This window comes from Cervus canadensis, chromosome 16, assembly GCF_019320065.1.
Source record: "Cervus canadensis isolate Bull #8, Minnesota chromosome 16, ASM1932006v1, whole genome shotgun sequence".
NCBI lineage: Eukaryota > Metazoa > Chordata > Mammalia > Artiodactyla > Cervidae > Cervus > Cervus canadensis.
Window position 1 is genome coordinate 6974136 of NC_057401.1, and position 20933 is coordinate 6995068.

Genomic DNA, 20933 nt, shown 5'->3' on the forward strand with positions numbered 1-20933 from the left:
AAAAGCTGGGTAGGAGGTTAAGGAGTGGGTCTCTAGGAAGCTTTAGCATCTGTGTCACAGCAGGTGTTGGATCAGGTAACTTGGGGGGCATCTCTTCCTTTAGATCTAGATCTACTGTGGAAAGAAATGTGGGAAAGGGATTCAAGCCATACTGGGGAATGAAGTTCTCTTCCATTGTTATGCCAACCCACAAATGTTTGCTCAGCCTAGAGTTTCCCAATCTGTAACCCCCATTTTAAGGATGAATGATCCGAGTACTCAGACAGCTGAAATTACCCTGCCCAATACTGCCCACTATTTGACTCAGAAACCACAGTCAAACAAAAGCAATCCAGCATGATGGAAAGGCAAACATATCAGTAGGAAAAACTAATGGCCCCCTCCTTAAATAGCCTTTTTGAAATCTCTTAGGCTTATAAATAGTGACTAATTTAACTCTATTTAAAAAAAATTGGCTCTGGGTCAGATTATGTGTTGTCTGCCTGCTGAAGATGAATTGCATAACAGATCCAGCCAAATATTGTAGCCTAAATATTGGCCCTATTAGAACTGTTGAGCTGAATTTTTCAGAACACAATTCATAACATTTCCCCCACCTCCCTGCTTCTATCACTGTATATAACATGCTTTTTTTTTTTTTTTTTTCTCTCTCCCTTTCTTAAACTTCAGTCAGGAGCCCCCGAAGTGACCTAATCCTCTTTGACGTCTGCAGTTTTCAGATTTATGGGACTAGTGAAAGATTACAGGACTCTCTCTGAATAAAGGTCCTCACTGTGAAAACTCCACAAAGACCACAGACATGGACACTTTGCTGTAGCCGGGCCTCCACTGCCTTTACAAAGAGCCAGTCGGGGTGCAGGCAGCAGGCAGCCTGCTGAGCACACGGTGAACACCGTGGGCTTTTTTTCCCCTTTTGCCAGGACACTTTTCTGGATTAAAAGGGAGCTTTCCTGGGTTCTGTGTGAAGGTTCACTATACACATTTGCTTGGTCTGTGTATGGTAAACATTTATAAACTCAGAGCTGGAGCACAGGAACTGAGCAGAGAAAGACCAGGGAACAATTCAGCAGGACACTGCTGGCAGCCACCAGTTACCACGGAGCGGGTGTGACCAATGCTAGGACTTCAGCAGCTCAGCTGGAGCTGTCTGGGCTCCAAGCAGTTCCTACACAAAACACTGGAGCCAGACTTGGTCTGATCTCTCGGTTTGACCACGGCTGGAGTTGTGGCAAATAAAGGTCCAGGCAGAGAGCTAATGAGGGTGTGCAGACATGGGGTGTGTTCCTTTGGATGAAATGTTTGCTTCTTCTCGGCAACTTCTGCCTTACAAAGAGAGCTGGGGGGAGAGGCTTTCCTCCTCAGCTTTCCTTTGTTGTCTCTGCATTTCCCTGCTGAGCCTGGAGAGGGAGGGAAAGTAGGCAGTGTGGGGTAGTGGTTCAGAGCACACGCTGCGAGTCTGGCAAGACAGGCCCTTTATTCCACGTCCACCATGACCTTAATGAGCTCCCGTGGGCATGGGCAATGAGCACTCCTGGCCTCCCTGGGCTAGAGCCTAGGCCAAGTTGAACCAGAGAACTTAATTGCCTTTTTCACCACACTAACAGAACTTTGGCTTTTCCAGACAGTCCAGGACAAGTGACAAAAGTGGAATGGAGAAGGTTCTCAAGAGAGAGAAGCTTCAGGACAGGGAGGCTGAGCTGAAAAAAGGCTGGTTCACTCGAGGCCTCTTGTGTTTTGGACCTTTGTTTTCCCTGCAATGTAATTCTCTTCTTCACCATCAGAACTTTGTAGCAGTGTCTGCCTTTCAGGATACCTTAGAGAGTGGTGTCTTGAGGGATGAAGGAAGAGCAGCTGGGGCTAGAGTTGGCAGAAGTGGTACCAAGTGAGGACAGGAGCTACAGGAGCCAAGAATGATGCCTAGGAGCCAGGAGACAGCAGGGAACCAGGTCAGTGTGAACCATCTCAGGACCGAAAGGAACACTACCAACCTCCAGAAAGGATGCTGGAAAAAAGAAGGAAAAGGGTAGTGGGTGGATCTGGACTGCCATAGTATGTTAGAAGGGGAAAGATCAGGCCGCTGTATTTGAACATTAAGGACCTCAGAAAATGAGAAGACCTGCAAGTTATCAGGAAGGCAGACACTTGGGTTGCAGTATTAGTATGTGACCTGGTGATTAGGTGTTCTTAGAGCTTCCCCCTGGGATGCTTAGCAAAAGGTTATGGAAGTCCCTTGCATCTTTTTCATGTCTGCCCAGGTAAGGGCAAAGGTCTCTGGGATCCATGTAGTCCCACTAAGATCCACAGGGGCAGAGACACTGAGTTCATTGTGAGCTCTCCCCAACCAACTCCTCCCAGGCCTCCCCCTGCCCCAACTACTCAACCACCGTCATCTCTTCCTCAAGCCACCATACCTGGTTCTAGAAGAACACATGTAGTGGAAGCAGCCCTGAGTCAATGCCAGCAGCATGTGGTGTATCCCAGAGAGCCCCATTCCCACTCCCTAGGCCAGCTCCCTGGGTTGCCCCACGGCCTTTTGAAGCTCCTGTGTATGCACTTCCTGAAACAAGCATGAAGTGGATCAAAGGAGGAGTCTGTGAGGCCAAAATAATAAGCTCCCTCAGAAGAGCTCATCTCTGTACCCTCCCTGTGTGGTTCTGCCCTCCTCCCTGGGGGAGGGAAGAAAACTCCAGTGACTGGGACCTCCGGTTCTACTCACAGTCCTCCTTGGGGGATCAGAAAGGCCAGAAACCACCAGGCAATGGGCCTTCTGCAGCTGGTGCTCTGGTCCTCAGTAGCAGAGGTCAGCAGAGGTGGGAAGGGGAGGTGGTCCCCAGAAGCTGCTGGCTTCTCTCCGTATTCCCCTGGCTTAGATCTGCTCCTGAGCATATGGGTAATTGCCCAGAGAGGAGGAGTGTGTTCAATCACCCAGAGGGAAAATCAAAGTCAGCTGGAACAACCGACCTTGCTTGTGTCTAAATGATTAGCATATAGGACCCACCTCGAAGGAGCTCCAGGCTACTTGCTCGGGTTAAAATGGACAACAAGCCTCTAAGTGGGCTTAAGGTGTAGACAAGCACTGGCAAAGGTCTTCACCTCTTCTTCCATCCGCCTCTGTATTGTTTAACACATGGAAAACTAGTGTCATTCCCTGGAGAAACAAAGGCAGCTTATCCACAGAGTTTAGCTTGCCCGTTTGACACCTAAATGGACAATTTTGTAAATTCGTGTGAAAATTGGCTTGCTCTTTCCTGACTTTTCTATAAGGATCATGTTACAACAGGACAGTTCAAATTAGAGTCACCCGTTTAAAAGAGCTCCAGAGAAGAGCCATCCATTTTCATCTTTAATAATTACTTCATGGAAATTTAAAAGGAACAGGTCTCCTCGGGACCCTCCAGAACAACCTGTGATGAGAGCTCAGTGCCAGCATGGCCCCATTGCCTCAAACTCTGGGCTCCAATCACCCTGCTGACGGATTGAAATGTGCACAAAATACCACACAAAATGGGCTGTCAGCTGGGATATAACCATCTTTTTTGTTGTAGGCAATATATTTCGATTGCCAAGTTTGTAGTTGTAACCAAAATTAAAAAAAAAAAACAAAAACAAAAACATGAAATTATCTTAACTTCACACTGAACATCTTATCAGCAATTTCTGTAGTCCTTGCTTTCAAGAAAGCTCCAGTCATTGTCATCATTAGGCTGACTTCTGCAAGAAGCCTCCCTCTTCCCTACTTGCTTCCTCCCACCCCACAATCAATAGATTCTCCAACAGGAGCCAAAGAAAACTGTGAAAATGTAAGTCAGTCCACATCCCTTTTCCGTTCAAAACCCAGCAATAGCTTTCCATCTCACTCAATAAAATCGAAAGTCCTTAGTTGGGCCCATTGAGCCTAGCAAACTCTGACCTTCTCTCTTGCTGGTCTGGTGGCCTCACTGGCTTCCCGACAAGTCTGTACCCCAGGGTCTTTGCACTTGTTATGCTCCCTCACTAGCAGGGCTCTCCCCCCCCCCACCCCCTTTTTTTAATAGTCTCTGCTAAAATGGTGTTTTTGTCATGGAGGACTTTGGCCCAATCACTCCCTATCCATCCTACCCTATTTTCTTTATTCATCATCACTTGACATATTGCATGAGCTTGTTCACTTGTTTACTGTCAGTCTTTCTGTGTGAGCAAGGAGCTTTCTTTTGCTCACTACATTGTCCCCAGTACCCAAAACAATTTCTGGCACAGGGCTGGAGCTCACTAAATATTGACTGGTTGGAGGAATGAATTCCTGGGTCTTCCTGCCCTTATCATCAGCTGGCAACAGTGCCCGGTAAGGCTCTAAGTAATGAAGGGAATGCTAATATGAAGAAATCAAGATGGTCAGAGGTTTTTTAGAGAATAAGCAAACCTAAAAGAAACATAACTAAAAACTGAAGGAAAAAGAAAATAAGCAGAAAGTGATCCTGAATCTTGTGCGCCCATTCGCTGAGCCAGAGCCAGGCCACATTTGTTCACTTCAGCTGCTGAAATCTGGTTCTTGTCACAAGCCAACCTAGACATCTATTTTGATACACATATTAAATGTCTCTTGGCATGCAGAGTACTCATATCACTTACCAGATTTATTGAAATTATGGAAAGCAGTGTGAAATGCCTCCTGCCATATGGGAAAAGAGGTGAAAAATGCTGACATTTGGCTCTTAGCCAGCTTCACAAAAGTTTAGAGTTTCAGACCTTTTTTTTCACTCCTGGGCGTGGTAGCTCTCTCTTATCAAACTTCTTTTCCCCGAGTAACCATAAAGACATGTCTGTGTATCTGGAGGTATTTTAATACTCAAAGCACCATATTCTGATATGTATAAAACTTGACATTTTGGCCCAGCTGTTATGAGAAGAATTGAAAAGGCTCTCTTTGCCCTATTAATTGCCTGTCTTCCATATTTCACTTTATTTAGCTCCATGAGCTTAGGGATCGGCCTGGGGGCCTGACGCATTCAGTATACAACCCTGGAGCCCACCAAGAGCCCAGCCTGGGCCCCCCAGAGGGAGGCCGTGGGAGCGCTGCTCCCCAACCAGCTGCTGTCCCGAGACCTCAGGAAAGCCTCCTCCTCTCCACGCCTCACCGCCCACACTGCTACCCTCCTCTCTCACCTGAGCTACTGCCGGAGCCTTCTCCCTGGCTATCCCATCTTCCCAGCTGCCAGTGCAGAGCTAATAGTGCCTTCTGTGCGGGGCCATGGAGTTTAGACGAGATGGTCCATTAAGATGCTTTAACGTTGTGCTAGCACAGAAGTTCTCTATAAAGTTTTACTGGGGATTATCATTAGCTTTTATTATGATTATAGCTCATGCTCCAGTGGGCCTCTTTTATTGGGAGTTGACAGATCTTTTCCCCCTAGATGTAGTTCTTCAGGAGATTCTATTTTTGATTTCAGTGAGTCACTGTGGCTAGAGGTGTAGTCATTCTGAACTGCATAGTACATGCACACTTGTACCTAATGCCAACCTGGCAGGGATGTTGGGAAGCACACATCCCTGTGCTGTCCAATGGGCCTGGACCTCAAACATTTGAACTTCCAAATTGCTAACAAATACTGTCAAAAGGTGAGACAGAAATAAACAACTGCTTCTCAAACCCCTATCTCACCTACAGCCCCCAAACGAAGCCTAGATTTCCTGCAGTAGAACACAGTCTCAGCCCTCAGGAGTGAGTGTGTGTGTGTGTGTGTGTGTGTGTGTGTGTGTTGTGACTAATGCTACTGAGGAGAGCTTAGTAAGCATCTTTCAAGGGGAGCCTTCTTGCATCTGTGCTAACCTGGCATTAGCTGGTAGAGAATCTGCCTGCATAACCGACTCAATGGACATGAGTTTGAGCAAGCTCCAGGAGTTGGCGATGGACAGGGAAGCTTGGTGTGCTGCAGTCCATGGGGTCGCAAAGAGTCGGACACAACTGAGCAACCCAACTGAATGGAGAAACAGACATAGAGAATAGACGTATGGACATGGAGAGAGGGGCGGGGGGTGAGATGTACCGAGAAAGTAACATGGAAACTTATATTACCATAGGTAAAACAGCCAGATAACGGGAATTTGCTGTATGTCTCAGGAAACTCAAACTGGGGCTCTGTATCAACCTAAAGGTGTGGGATGAGGAGGGAGGTTCAAGAGGGAGGGGATATATGTATACCTACGGCTGATTCATGTTGAGCTTTGACAGAAAACAACAAAATTCTGTAAAGCAATTACCCTTCAATTAAAAAATAAATTACTTAAAAAAAAAAAAAGAATCTGCCTGCAGTGTGGGGGACCTGGGTTCAATCCCTGGGTTGGGAAGATCCCCTGGAGAAGGGAACGGCTACCCACTCCAGTATTCTGGCCTGGAGAATTCCATGGACTCTATTATCAATGGGGTCGCAAAGAGGTGGACACAACTGAGTGACTTTCACTTTGGTTTTAAAACCTGGCATTAGGGGGCTTCCCAGGTGGCTCAGGGGCTTCCCTGACAGCTCAGTTGGTAAAGAATCTGCCTGCAATGCAGGAGACCCTGGTTCGACTCCTGGCTCTGGAAGATGCCCTGGAGAGGGGATAAGGCTACCCACTCCAGTATTCTGGCCTGGAGAGTTCCACAGACAGTCCATGTGGTCGCAAAGAGTCGGACATGACTCAGTGACTTTCACTCACTCACTCACTCAGGTGGCTCAGTGGTAAAGAATCCATCCATCTGCCAATGCAGGAGACACGTGTTTGATCCCCGGGTCAGGAAGATCGCCTGGAGGGGGAAATGGCAACCTGCTCCAACATTCTTGCCCAGAACATCCCATGGACAGAGGGGCCTGGCAGGCCTACAGTCCCTACAGGGGTCACAAAGAGTCAGACACGATTGAAGTGATGCACATGCACACACAACCTGGCTTTAGACCATCATCCCAAACTCAATATTTCCATGATGACAAAGTTTCAGGTGGTTTCTTCAAAGATGGCCATCTTAACACACCCATTCTGACCTCTTACAGGTGAGAAAGCTCACAGGACTGAAACTGCCCGCACCCTAGCTCTCATCCTCACCCTTCCAAAGTAGGAAAGAAACGTGTCTTTATCTGTCCTCTCCTGTTGGGGCTCTCCTTGAGCAGCCACGGTGTAGGCACATGCAGGCTTGCTCCCAGCCCGGGAATTGCAAGAATACAGCTTGTGCTCCCAGCTGCCTCAGCCAGGCTTTCCAGGGGGAAAGCTCATGGTTCCCTTCCCTTTGCTTATCTGTCCTCAGGAGCTGTGTTGCTTTTGTTTACTCTCTGGCAGACACCTCCAACCTTCTTCTGTTTGTGTGGTAACCATGTTCAGAAGGAGAATGCCCTCGTTAGCACAGAACAAGTGTCTATAATTTTTCCAAAAAAGTTTTGATTATCTTCAGTGACATTGTAGGTAATAAGAAACTTGTACTCATCACAAACGTAAATTGACTACAGTTTGCAGAAGGTAATTGTTTATGAAGAACAGGGTGGTTTGTCTCTTTTATAAGATAGTATCAGAGGGTGATAACATTTTCCATTTATACTTTTATAAGGTAGTATCAGAGGGTGATAACGTTTTCCATTTATACCTGTTGTGAGGTTATCCTAAGACTTCCAGGCCCAAAGTATTCATCTCAACCATTATTTTGAAAAAGAGACTTTGAAGAGTTCATATTTCTTGTCGTTTTAAATCTAGTGACTGAACATATTTCAATCTCTTCTTGATGACTCAGCATCATCACCGTCAACGTGGATAATTTTACTGGCCGACAGAGAAGCAATGACGTCAGAGTCTGGTGAGTTATAAGCTGCACTGGGAAAATTCCTAGGTAAATGTCTTGGGGTCTTAGATTTATTGAGCTCTACAGTTTTTCTAACGATTCCCTGGACACCAGACTTTGCTTGTCACTGTCTTGCTGTACTTGTCTCTAGAAACCTTCCCCGCTCACCGCACGCTTGCTCGAGGCCTGTGTTTGAGTGTTCACTATGTGCCCGCAGTGGCCACGACTCAGTCCCCACGGGGTGGTCCTGCTGGCAGGAGAGAAAAACAATAAACAAGGCCACAGACAAGTCTAATTTGCTGTGGTCTGGGAATGTGAATAATCACACTCAGGGGAGTTATGGATAAATTAAGGATAAACAGGATTTCAAAATGTTGCATGCTCAGAGCCTATCTCTGTTTACTTCTGAGCAAGTCTCAAGCACTGCAACTGTTGGCTTCATGGCCTTGTAGAAAGGTGGAGCTTCTGTATTCCCACAGAATACCGAGGATAACACTGAGAATGACATAACGTCACTGGAACTAGGTTTTTGACAGTCTGCTGAAGGGCCCTTTGCCTGCAACTTAAAAATTGAGGACAACATGGCAGCTGAGAGTCTAGAGATTCCAGGCTCATATCTCTGGGTCTGCTCTGCCTTCATCTTCAGATCTGCTATCCAGCTGCCAAGTCCCCCCTGATGTGGACGTCTCATAGCACCTGAAGTTTAACTTTCCATTCCCCTCCCTTGCCTCCACTCCACACTCTCTTCCTCTGGTATCCCCATCTTAACAAGTAGTGCTGTAACCAGGAATGTTTGGCCTGGTGGACAGCAAACTAAAATGTTAAGACACTGAGCTTCAGCAGCAACCGAGAAGGCAGTAGAACAAGACTGACACCTTCCTCTGCAAAGGCAAGGACTCAGGGTATTTATAGAATAGTGAGTGACGACGTACAGTGGTCTCAGGCATGGGGAAGATGGGGAAAGGATTGGGAAAAGCTGCAATAGTCATCACTCTGCTCAGGTGTAACTAAGCTCCAGGGATCAGCATTTTCTAAAATGGAGGCGCTTAGCACGATCGGAGGGTGGAGTTTCAGCCCCCTGATGTCAAAAAGTCACAGAAAGACACTCATGCATGCCCAGGTGGAGGGTCATGGTCCTATCCAGTCTTAACCAGCTCAGCTTCAGTTAGACACAGCCGACTCCAATTCCTGGAAAACAACTTGGGCAAACCTCTTCTTGTTTAGGCCACATGTGCTTAAGGGCAAGGTAAAGTCACTCAGTCATGTCCGACTCTTTGTGACCCCATGGACTGTAGCCTACCAGGCTCCTCTGTCCATGGGATTTTCCAGGCAAGAGTACTGGAGTGGGTTGCCATTTCCTTCTCCAGGGGATCTTCCCAACCTAGCTTAAGGACAGGTAGGTCTTAAAATGACCTTGATTAGTGAAGGCAGGTGAAATGGCGTTGACTAATTGTTACCCGCTATTTCATAATCTTCCAAAAATCAAGGAATTCTTCTCAAGTTCTGTCTTATCATACTCGACTCACAGACTTGACTCCCACCCCACATCCAATTCATCAAGTAAGCCTGAGGATTTTTATCTCAAAAGCATATCCCAAATCTGAATCAGATCATGATTCTTCCCTGCCTGAAATCTATCGGTGCCTTGCTTTGCTCTCAGAAAAAAACCCATCTCCCCAACAGTGTCTTCAAGGAAGGACAGACTCCTTGAATAATAGATCAGTCTCCTATTTCTGATTTTTACTTCTCTTACCATCTGCCTCTCTCGTGCTTGCTCCAACCACACTGGCCTTCTTCCTTTTCTCCCCAGTTCAGGTCTTGGGCCAATAAACTTTATTTCCTGTGCTTGACTACTCTGCTCCTGACCAGCCAGATAGCAGGCTCCTTCTTTTTATCACTGAGATCTTGACTTTAATGTTGTATCTTGTCCTTATAGAGCCCTTCTATGCCAGTTACTCTCATCTTTCGGTGCCCACACAAATCTCTGGGATGCAGATTCTGATTCAGTAGATCTGGGCTTGGACCTTAAATTCTACATCTCCAAGGAGCTCCCAGGTGACACTGCTGCTGGTCTGTGGACCACACTGGATCCTAGTAGGCCACTGACAAAACATTTGTTGTTATGTTTTTGTTCCTCCCAGCCCCCAGGGGCATGAAAGAGCCAAGTCTCCAGCTTTAGGTGAGAGCAAGCCAGCTAGTATTGAAAGATATTTCTCATTCAAGCATGAAGGTTTGATGAGGCCTTTACCCTTTATTAAAATGCCAAAAGAATGATAAACTAGTCTATTTGGAATGACGGATGACAAAATCAGTTACTGTGTTTGACTGGAGTTTTGTTTGTTTGTGTTTAAAGTCCTCCTGATTTAGAGTTTACATCATTCCTTGAAGTAAAACTTTTCAAATACAGCACTGGATGCAGTTGAGAGGAACAAGGGCTTCCCAGCCAACTCTTTATTTACTGTAGCTACCTTCTCCATAAACACAGCCTCAGAACATGCGGGTTATGCCAGTGAGAGTTTAGACACTAAATCTGACATTGTTATTCAGCTTTCTGTTTTGTAAATTTACATGAAAAACTAAATACAAATGACAGCCGGTGATACAGCTTTCTTTATGAATAGAACAGAGACCATACCTTCCTTTTATGTGATGTCTACGCAATGTTGTCACAATCAACCAGTTGACAGATGAATGCTTGACACATGTCTACTATAAGCAGGATATTTTGTGCAAGGATTTTAAGACATGACCTCTGCCTTTTGAGGTTATTACAATTTAGGGGAAAGACACAGGTCTCCATAGAAAGCTGATAAACCAAAGCAATATATTAGTGAAGTCGCTCAGTCGTGTCCGACTCTTTGCGACCCCATGGACTATAGCCTACCAGGCTCCTCCATCCATGGGATTTTCCAGGCAAGAATACTGGAGTGGATAGCCATTTCCTCCTCCAGAAGCAATATATTAGGTTGGTACAAAAGTAATTGCAGTTTTGCATTGTTGAACTTTGTCATTTGATATTGGAATATGTTCTTAAATAAATGTGGCTATGTTATATAGATTAATTTAAAGTATGTTTCTTGCTTTATGCTTTTTGCTAATGACTTGTGCCTTGTTGTTTATTTTATATGTATTTTAGACTAGGGAAATTATGTTAGATTAAAAGTAAATTTGAGCAATTTTCTTATTCAAGTTCAAAATGGATCACTGAGCAGCAGAGACAACTGGCAACATGAATAACGATAATATGAACTGCTAATGAGCATACAGTGCAGTGCTGGTTCAAGAAGTTTTGCAAAGAAGACAAGAGCCTTGAAGATGACGTGCGTAGTAGCCCACCATTGGAAGCTGACAACAACCAACTGATCCTCTTACAACTACATGAGAAGTCACCCAAGAACTCACCATCAACCTTTCTATAGTCTTTTGGCACTTGAAGCAAATTGGAAAGGTGAAAGAGCTGATAAATGGGTGTCTTGTGAGCTGACCACAAATCAAAAAAATCATCTAGAAGTGTTCTCTTATCATATGCAACAACAAGGAACCATTTCTCCATCGGATTATGATGTGTGACGAAAAGTAGATTTTATACAACAACCAGTGATGACAAGCTCAGTGCTTGGACCAAGAAGAAACTCCAAAGCACTTCCGAAAGCCAAACTTGCACCCAAAGAAGGCTCATGGTCATTGTTTGGTGGTCTGCTGCTGGTCTGGTCCACTACAGTTTTCTGAATCCCAGTGAAACCATTACATCTGAGAAGTACACTCAGCACATCAGTGAGATGCACTGAAAACTGCAACACCTGCAACCAGCATGAGTCAACAGAATGGCCCCAATTCTTGCCCAAGACTACTACTTCTTCAAGCATCTCAACAACTTTTTGCAGGGGAAAATGCTTCCACAACCAGTAGGATACATGAAATATTTTCCAAGAGTTCACTGAATCTTGAAGCATGGATTATTTTTGCTACAGGAATAAACAAACCTATTTCTCATTGGCAAAAATGTGTTGATCATAATGGTTCCTATGTTGATTAATAAAGATGTGTTTAAACCTAGTTATAATGATTTCAAATTCAGGGTCTGAAACCACTATTACTTTTGCACCAGCCTAATAAATGGCCTTCCCCAGTGGCTCAGACAGTAAAGAATTCACCTGCAATGCAGGAGGCCTGGGGTTCAATTCCCAGGTTGGGAAGATCTCCTAGAGAAGGGCATGGCAACCCACTCCAGTCTTGCCTGGAGAATCCCCATGGAGCCTGGTGGGCTACAGTCCATAGGGTTGCAAATAGTCGGACACGACTGAGCGACTAAGCACAGCACATAATAAAAGTCCTTGCATTTTGGAAGGCAAGGACCTAGAGCATCTGAACTAATGATTTTCCTAGTCCATGATATGCCACTGTGTTCAGCACAAAATGAATGGTATGGACCAGCGAATGTCAAACTTTAAGGTGTAAAGAATGCCCTTATTAAAAAATAAATTCAGATTCAGTGGATTTGAGTGGTAACCAGTACTTGTAGTTCTCATAGGTTCCCAGGTTACAACAATGCTGGTGGTACGGGGTCCACACTTTTTGTTGCAAGGAGATATAACAATATTACTCAAAGTGTGATCACCAGATTCCCAGGTGCTTCCCCAGACCCACTGAATCTGAATTCATGGGGAATGGGGCTCAAGAATGATGTTTGAATAAATTCTCCAGGTAATTTTTATGCATTCTAAGGATTGAGATGCCCTGGTAGAGACATGACGTTTTAGGGGCCAGATCTGCTAAACTCAGAATACAGGTCCTTTCCCCAGCAATTAACACCAGGGTGATATGAGGCCTCTGAATTTTCAGGGACTGTCAATTCAGTACCAAGTAGCCTGATTTGACTTCTCTGACATAGGCAGGGGCAAGGCTGGCCAGGAGCCCCCACTAGAGCCTGACGCACACTAACACTTGGTTAGGCAGCACAGACTAGATCAGACCGGAGCATAGTGGCCGGAAAGGAGCTGCGATTTAGCCAGATTGATGGCTCTTCTTATTATAATACTCATGAGGACCAGGGACTATAATGAGTTGAGCAGATGTGGACACTCTAATGCCAGAGAGTCTCTCTGCCTGAAAGGGAATTGCAATCATCCAATATATTCCCCTGTCCTCTGGCCTGGGATTGAGTTGTCACAGGCTCCCAGACACTGCTCTGGGCGCCCCAGCTGGTACCGGCTGACACACTCCAAGCATGTCATTATGAACACATGCAAACCACATGAGGGCCACTAGCTTCTGCAGGAGAGATTCAGGGCCCACCCCCAACCCCAAGGTCTTCAAAACACTTCTGGGAGGAAGAGACATCAGTGGGATCTCAGGTACTGGTAGGTCTTGGGAAAACAAAGACCCATGGAAAACCCCTAGAGGGAGGGAGATAGGCAGACATAATGGGAACTGCCTCTAACAAAAAATTAACATGAGAGTTAAATGTATTCCAGTTCTGGAATTTTCTCTTTTTCTCCCAGTTTCAACACTGACTGTTTCGTTGGAAGCATTGTTTTTGGAATTAGAGTAGACACATTAACTTTTCATTTTAGCAGAGAATTAATTATTTAGCAATGGTATAATGAGTTTGTTCAGCTAGTAAAAATAAAACAAAGACTGACTTGGAATTGACAGACTCCTCGGACAATTAGTTTTCTTCAATCTGATTGATTTCACAAATCTAAGAAGTTAATCAGGCCTCATCACTGACCCTGACTTTGGAAACTGAGCTTGACTTTGGAGCTGAAATACAGTTCTGGAAGGTTAACAACAAGCATGTCTATATCTAGCCAGAATTATCCTGAGTTCTTGATTGAATAGAGGCCCTTTCCACTGTCTCCAGACTCTAAACACAAATTTGTTGATCACTCAGTCATGTCTAACTCTCTGTGACCCCCTGATCTGCAGCATGCCAGTCTTCCCTGTCCTTCACTATCTCCTGGAATCTGCTCAAACTCATGTCCATTGAGTTGATGATGCCATCCAATCATCTCATTCTCTGTCACCCCCTTCTTCTCCTGCCTTCAATCCTTCCCAGCATCAGGGTCTCTTTCAATGAGTCGTTTCTTTGCATCAGGTGGCCAAATTATTGGAGCTTCAGCTTTAGCATCACTCCTTCCAATGAATATTCAGGGTTGATTTCCTTTAGAATTGACTGGTTTGATCTCCTAATAAACAAACAAACAAAAAAGAGTCAGGAGAGGCTGTCACCTGACACCCCCTTCCACTCACTGACTTGCTGTAAATTCCACTGTTGTTCAGTACAGTCCCTCAGTCGTGTCCAACTCTTTGCAATCCCATGGACTGCAGTATTCTAGGCTTACCTGTCCATCACCAACTCCCGGAGCTTGCTCAAACTCATGTCCATCAAGTCAGTGATGCCATCCAACCATCTAATCCTCTGTCGTCCCATTCTCCTCCTCCCTTCGGTCTTTCCCAGCATCAGGATCTTTTCCAGTGAGTCAGTTCTTTGCATCAGGTAGCCAAAGTATTGGAACTTCAGCTTTAGCATCCGTCCTTCCAATGAATATTCAGGGTTGATTTCCTTTAGGATGGACTGGTTTGATCTCCTTGCAGTCCAAGGAACTCTCAAGAGTCTTCTCCAACACCACAGTTCAAAAACATCAGTTCTTTGGTATTCAGCTTTGTTTATGGTCCAACTCACATCCATACATGAATACTGGAAAAACCATAGCTTTAACTATATGAACCTTTGTTGGCAAAACAATGTCTCTGCTTTTTAATATGCTGCCTAGGTTTGTCATAGCTTTTCTTCCAAGTAGCAAGCGTCTTTTAATTTCATGGCTGCAGTCACCATCTGCAGTGATTTTGGAGCCCAAGAAAATAAAGTCTGTCACTGTTTCCATTGTTTCCCCATCTATTTGCCATGAAGTGATGGGACCAGATGCCATGATCTTAAGCTTTTTGAATGTTGAGTTTTAAGCCAGCCTTTTCACTCTCCTCTTTCACTTTCATCAAGAGGATGTTTAGTTCCTCTTCACTTTCTGCCATAAGTGTGGTGTCATCTGCATATCTGAGGTTATTGATATTTCTCCTGGCAATCTAGATTCTAGCTTGTGCTTCATCCAGCCCTGCATTTCGCATGATGTACTCTGCATATAAATTAAATAAGCAGGGTGACAGTATACAGACTTGTCATACTCCTTTCACAATTTGGAGCCAGCCTAGTCTGTTGTTTCATGTCCAGTTCTAACTGTTGCTTCTTGACTTGCATACAGATTTCTCAGGAGGCAGGTAAGGTGGTCTGGTATTCCCATCTCTTTAAGAATTTTCCACAGTTCGTTGTGAATGTCTACCGCTGTAGCTTCACTTTAAAGCTCTGAATTCCATTAAAATACAAATAGCTCTAGAATAGGTAACAACTTTAAGTGTCTCAAGTGAGGCATCTTGCTAGGAAGAAGGGAGAAATCACAAGGGCCCAAGGGGCCCATGGGGCACCATGACAGAAGAATAGGGCTCTGACATCTTGAGACAAACCTAGCTTTTCTCTTTCCAGACCTATGGTTGCTGGAAGCTTTATAACTTTAGGAAAGTTACTTAATGCCTTTTAGGAATGAAGCCTCTCCTCTGACAGATTATGATAGTACTCATTCTACATGTTATCTACCACCAAACAAGGCCAATGAGAGAACAGAGTGAAACCATATGTTTGAAAATATTTTGAAAACATGAGACTCTTGGGAATATGAGCTATTATTTTCTAAGGTCATTCTCTTGTTGTGTGCAAGGCAGAGCTGACCTTTTGAAGATGAACAAGCACCAAGCAGTAAACTGGAAGTGAACTGATGCTTTTAAAACAGAGTGTTGTCTATAAACAGTGCATGCATTCTTGGGAGGTCTTATCACCTTTAAGATACAACAACACCCAGGGGTTAAACTCCCAGACAGTCATTCAGGAAACTGAGTGACTCCAGGTTTGCGCGAACAGCTGCTTAAGATAGAAGACATTTTATGGCAACAATCCAGTAGCCCAAACCAAACCACTGAGAGCCTTAAGTTATTGCAGTTTGTTTGGACCTTGGCTTTCATGTGATCTTAACTGGCTTCCTTTCCAGAACTTCACTGTGTGCAAAAAGCCTTTGCTTTCAGTTGTTTATTGAACTATTTCAGGTGTCAGAATTAGCGGGATACAGCCCTGGAAATGATAAAGATAAGGGGAAAAAAAGTCTTTGAACATGTTAGCCATTGGCCCCCAGACCTCGTGAAGATGGATGTATGAGACTCCAAATTCCCACAGTCAGGCCATGGATTGTATGTAGAGGACAGGGTTGAAGAGTACAAGAGGCAGGTCTGACGGAAAGCTGTTTCCACCTGGGAGAATGGCTTGGTTCCAGCCCGCTCCTTGGGGATTTGTTAATTGGATTTGCTCTTGCATTTAAAACAAATCAGTATGTATGCTAGCTAGTGGTTTCAGGCATTGCAAAATTGGAATTTTGCTCCAGGAAAGGTTGGCCAAGAAACAAAAAGCACCTTCTCAAGAGGTTTAGTCCTACTGGACTGAAAGAACATTTACAGGTTCAGCAGAGCCAGAAAAAGAGAGTGTCTAAATTTCACTGCTCAGGGTGGGAGACTCAGGTTGAGGGATGTACTTACATTTCCACACACTGAAAAGACACTGGGTTCTGGAGTTCTTTGGGAAAAGGGCCTGCATACAAAGTTGTGTGGCCACCAATCCACCAGCTTCTGGTCCCACCTGAACCCAGCAGACACATGATCATCTGCCCAGGTATATCACACGCCGCCCGACCTGCTAGAGGCTGGTGCTCCTGGCCGTGCCGTTTGTGAGCGCAGGCGTGCCTGCAGGACTGCCGGCACGAGTTTTTCCCCACACTGAACGTGAGGAGATTTTCTTCCGTTTTACAGCCGTGGCTGTTATACACAGCCAGGGCAGCTGGTGGCAATGAAGTGTGTCTGGGGCTACTAAACATTTGGGACAAGTCACCCAGCCCTGGTGGGCCTGAGGGGACCTGGGAAAGGTCCAGAAGAGAGGAGGCATGCAGCGGACAGCTAAGGACCACTGCACTCGACCCGGGAGGGTCAACTCAGAAGACTCTACGTGGCTCAGTGCAATGAGGAGCCTCCAACTGGGTCCTGGGACAGAAGGGCAGGAGTGGAAGGAATGGTGAACTCTGAATCAAGCCTGCAGTCTAGTTAATAATCTTACACCAATGTTAAGGTCTTAGTTTTGACAAATGTGCCATGGTTATGGAAGATGTTAACACCGAGGGAGCTGAGTGAAGTGGGTATGGAAGATGTTAACACTGAGGGAGCTGAGTGAAGTGGTTATCTGACCACAAATAGCATTGCACTTTTTCTATAAATGTAAAACTACTAGAAAACTAAATATGAAAAGTCTTTGGGGCTAGCATGTAACTCGGAGGAATGAAATGGGCCACGTTGGGGGCAGTCACAAACTAGTCAACTCTTGCCTCTAGGAATGCCCACTGGTCACCTCTAGCTAGTTGTTCCCAGGTGGCAAAGCAGGCCCCAGTTTTTAGATTCTCTGAGTTTTCAAAAGAATTTAAAAAGTTGTGTGTGCATGTACGTGTTCATGATTTTAATTTATGGTGGAAATTTAAAACCCTTTTTAGGGACAAAGCAAATAGAGCTGCTCTGTGAAGAAAATGGCCCATGGATGTGACTTCTTCTGGGCACCAGAGGATTAAGTGCACAAGAGAAAGAGGCCAGGGGCTTTACAAATGCAGATTCCTGGGTGCCTCCTTAGAGGTTTTGATTAGGTAGTTTCAGGGTCACACCCAGGACTCTGCATTAGTATTAAAAACAAAATGTATCCCAGGTGATTTTTGACACAGGAGGTGTGTTGGTTGCACTCTGAGAAATGTTTCTTAAAGGAACAAAATTCCTTTTTCTTAGCTTCTTCACTGTTTTAATTTTCTTATTTCTTCTCTCATCATCAGTGGTACAGTTTCAAGAACAGTATTAAAATGTAGTCCCAGAAATGTGCTCTCTAAGATGGTAACAACCACTAGCTACAAGAGACCAATGAGCACTTGAAATGTAGGCTCTAAGTGGAAAATTTATACATTGGACTTCAAAGACTTAATACAAATATTAAATGTAAAGCATTTTATGCATAAATGTTTAACACTGATTAAATGTTTAGATGGTAATATTTTAGATATATTGGATTAAGCAGAATATATTAAAATTAATTGGTTGCTATTAGGAAATTGAAGTCACACATGGGACTCACATGTATGACTCACGTTGTATTTCTATTGGATGGTGCAGGTTTAGGCAACTGGGGTGAAGAGGACTAGCATTCCAGCCCAAGTGCATGGAGGCAGAAGAAAGCTTAGTGTTCATACATGCATGGGTGCGTGTTTGCTCAATCATGTCCAACTCTTTGTGAGCCCTTGGACTGTAGCCTGCCAGGCTCCTCAGTCCATGGAATTCTCCAGGCAAGAATACTGGAGTGGGTTGCCATTTCCTTCTCCAGGGGATCTTCCCAACCCTGGGACTGAACTCACATCTCAGGTATCTCCTATATTTGTGGGTGGATTCTTTACCACTAGCTCCACCTCTGGGCTCCCTCTGCCCAGATTACCAGGACCAGGGATTTCACAGTGGAGACACAGCCAATACCGTTCTTGCCTTAGCATCCCTCCCTAGAAAGACAGCAGGAGGTGGCAGGCTGAGGTCTGGGGTCCTCAGGTCCTAGTCATGTCTGCCTCTGCCACCAGAGGCATGACCAAAGCCACTCATATAATCAGTATATCAAGAAGAATGGAACTGCAGTTCATTGTAGGTTCCATTTCCGAGAGATGCAAGGAAAGCTACAAATTCTGCTAGGTATTAAAGTAGGCTCAGGGTAAGGCAATGTCCCTGATCTAGTCTCAGATTTAGAAATATTAATAGCATTTTCATAAGTATCAAAAACTTTCAGAAGTTTTAAAAACTTTTCAGGCTGATGTTAGAGTGAGTCATTCACTGAAGTTAACAAAATACAGTCACTGAGAGAGAACAGGAACCTTACTCCCCAAATGACAAAGGAGGATTATGAGATCCTGTTAGCGGTTTGGGTTGAGCAGAATGTCTCAAACCCTATTTTCCATTTCTTCTATTCGTCAGATCACCAAATGCATTGTGTCAGCACTTTCCAGTCTTAATTCTTTAAAAACATCTATATGCTTCAAGACAAATTTTATCATGTGTTTCTGATTCATTTATACATAACAAATCAAAATGTTCTTTTGTAAGAACCATTTGATGTCCAAAACTACTCTTGATCTCCATTAATAATCCTGTTTTCTTTCAAACTTAAGGTCCATTGTATCTATACAGAAACCTAAATTCAGGTCTAAAGTTAGAGCTCACTCAATTCAAATAGTCTTACAACTTGGCAAGATGAATTTTACTGATTCAGCTTTAAAACGATACCACAGAACCTATACATACCTGCTCATTCTTTGAGGATCATTTTCTTGATCTTACCTGCCTGAGCCATGCATATTGACCTTTGTTGATTTTTTTTTTTTTTTTACTGTCTCTATTTATCATCTTTTTTCTTCGGCAGGGAAGTTTCAAACTTCCCTGTTTGAAACTGTAGTCTGCAAGCCCTCAACCCCTAACTTCTGCTCTGTTTCCAAAGCTCTAACCATTCTCTACCCCTCTGCTCTACCTGCTTCTCATCACATTCAGCCTTCACTTCAAGTTCAATTCCCGTTGGTAAATTTCTGCCTCTTCCCCAGGGTAACTTTCCTTTCGCCTTGTTTTGTTGCCCAAGGTTTTGCACATGTCCTTCAGGTTGTTCTTCCTTTTCTTCCCCCTCCATTCGATCCACAAGGGGTGGGAAATCTGCAGAGGACCTATATTCTGACCCAGATATTCCACACCTGCAACCATCAGCCCCCTTGCATAAAGGGCTACAGGTAACTAGGAATAGACATGAGCCTGAACCCTGGACCCATTGACCTAGTAGTACATGATAATCTGATCTCTTACTCTTGATTTATTCATGAGAAGGAAATAAAATGAATGTACCTATAATAAGTACTGCTTTGATGACCTTGAACTATAAGGACAATGCAGCACATGTCATTTTTAACAGACAAAAGTACACATAGTTGATATAGTCTTAGAGCTGATGGTTTTGACTCCAGACCACAAGTTTGTCTTCAGGAGTCCCATCGCTTAGCACATCGCTTAGCACACTTAGCACTCTCAGTCTCCCTAATTCAGAGAACAATTTCCCCATGGTGCTTAGAACTCCCCACTGCAGCCTCCTGTGGGCAGTCCCAAACCCTATCAATATACACACTATTCTCATCGTGCTCCCTCGGGACCTGCCTCTGGGGAGACAAGAGCTACCTGAGCCCACGAGTCAGGAAGGTGAAGCAGTGAGGCCTCGATGCTTCAGCCCACTTCCGCAGTTACCCACTTACAAAAGAAGACACACGCAACAGAACCACGAAAATAAGGATCAAAACCAGTCAAAGGCTAGAAATTAGAAGGGAGACGAGAGAAACACATCAGAGACCCAAGATTTACTGTGAGCAAGCCCTGAGGGGACTTGTGCTTAAGACTCACAGCAATCAGAGGAAAGCAGAGAGATGCTGAGTTTTACACTTTTGTGTCTGACCCAGGAAGTGTGTGAGTTCTTTGGTAGAACTTGTTTTCTCCTGGCAATAAATTCTTAGAGGTTTTTGTTGAATTGATTTTTATATAAATGACAAGATAGAATGAAAGGGGCTTACAGAAGATGTAGAAATGATTTTCTTCCGGCCGTTTCTTCCACCAAACTTCAATGAATACCGAGGGCAAGCTGTTTATTAAATCATAACTCAGTGAAGATATTTCTTTGGGGAGTTTAGCTAATGTGGTCCAGATCCATAACTTTCAGGTGATTTATCTTGACATACAGATAGAGCTCAGACAGCCTAGAGGAATGGGTGTTTAGCATGACTCAGAAACACTCGCTCTAGAGAACTCATTTTTTCTGCTAATCCTTGGGTAGAATCTGGAGACTGGTCCATGTGTTAGAAAGCAAAGTGAGCTATATGCTCTGATGTGCAGACGTCAAGTCTGAAATGTTACTATGAGATAAACATCTCTTCACCATGAAGGTAGGACTCTCCTACCTTTCCCTGGT

General features: G+C 44.5%; 1 long non-coding RNA gene across 6 annotated transcripts in view; it reads left to right on the forward strand.

Moving 5' to 3' along the window:
- LOC122454503 overlaps positions 1-20933 on the forward strand; it is a 65169-nt gene that overhangs the window by 19165 nt on the left and 25071 nt on the right. For 2 of the 6 annotated variants that reach the window (XR_006273419.1, XR_006273421.1), the window contains exon 3: positions 7696-7795. This is a non-coding gene — a long non-coding RNA (uncharacterized LOC122454503). Of the gene's footprint in view, positions 1-7695; positions 7796-9716; positions 9960-10970; positions 11963-20933 lie in introns of those variants that run through there. The other 4 variants (XR_006273418.1, XR_006273423.1, XR_006273422.1 and 1 more) reach the window with 4 other exon arrangements.